Below are 1,200 nucleotides of genomic sequence, written 5' to 3'. Positions count from 1 at the left end.
GACATAATAGATATTATAGATATAGGAATAATATATAGTCATAATTGAAATAGGTATAAAATATAGACAAAATTGATATAAAAGATATAGGTGTAAAATATAGACATAATAGATATAATCAATATAGTTATAAAATATAGACATAATAGATATAATAGATATAGATATAAAATATAGACATAATAGATATTATAGGTATAGGTATGAAATATAGACATAATAGATATAATAGATATGTGTATAAGATATAGACATTAGCTTCTTCTCCCAGAAAACACCAAATGGCGGATGACGCCGGTGAAGCGGGGTGGTCCGGAGGCCCTGGTGGCCCTGGGATGGGGAACCGCGGTGTCTTCCGCGGAGGTTTCGGCAGTGGCATCCGGGGCCGGGGTCGCGGCCGTGGACGGGGTCGGGGCCGAGGCCGTGGAGCTCGCGGAGGCAAGGCCGAGGATAAGGAGTGGATGCCCGTCACCAAGCTGGGCCGCTTGGTCAAGGACATGAAGATCAGGTCCCTGGAGGAGATCTACCTCTTCTCTCTGCCCATTAAGGAATCTGAGATCATTGACTTTTTCTTGGGGGCCTGTCTCAAAGATGAGGTTTTGAAGATTATGCCGGTGCAGAAGCAGACCCGTGCTGGTCAGCGCACCAGGTTCAAGGCGTTTGTTGCTATCGGCGACTACAATGGCCACGTCGGCCTGGGTGTTAAGTGCTCCAAGGAGGTGGCCACCGCCATCCGTGGGGCCATCATCCTGGCCAAACTCTCCATTGTCCCGGTGCGCAGAGGCTACTGGGGGAACAAGATCGGCAAGCCCCACACCGTCCCTTGCAAGGTGACAGGCCGCTGTGGCTCTGTGCTGGTGCGCCTCATCCCTGCACCCAGGGGCACTGGTATCGTCTCAGCACCTGTGCCCAAGAAGCTGCTCATGATGGCTGGTATTGATGACTGCTACACCTCAGCCCGGGGCTGCACTGCCACCCTGGGCAACTTCGCCAAGGCCACCTTTGATGCCATCTCTAAGACCTACAGCTACCTGACCCCTGACCTGTGGAAGGAGACTGTGTTTACCAAGTCTACCTATCAGGAATTCACTGACCACCTTGTCAAGACCCACACCAGAGTCTCCGTGCAGCGGACCCAGGCTCCAGCTGTGGCTACAACACAGGCTTTTTATACAAGAAAAATAAAGTGAATTAAGCTTG

General features: G+C 50.0%; 1 pseudogene across 1 annotated transcript; it reads left to right on the top strand.

Moving 5' to 3' along the window:
• Positions 1-276: 276 nt before the first annotated feature.
• Positions 277-1,200, top strand: LOC115895882 (annotated as a pseudogene). The gene has a single exon (XR_004055959.1). The product of XR_004055959.1 is annotated as a 40S ribosomal protein S2 pseudogene (transcript).

Source organism: Rhinopithecus roxellana, unplaced genomic scaffold (genome assembly GCF_007565055.1).
Source record: "Rhinopithecus roxellana isolate Shanxi Qingling unplaced genomic scaffold, ASM756505v1 contig3505, whole genome shotgun sequence".
NCBI lineage: Eukaryota > Metazoa > Chordata > Mammalia > Primates > Cercopithecidae > Rhinopithecus > Rhinopithecus roxellana.
This window is presented reverse-complemented; position numbering and strand designations above follow the sequence as displayed.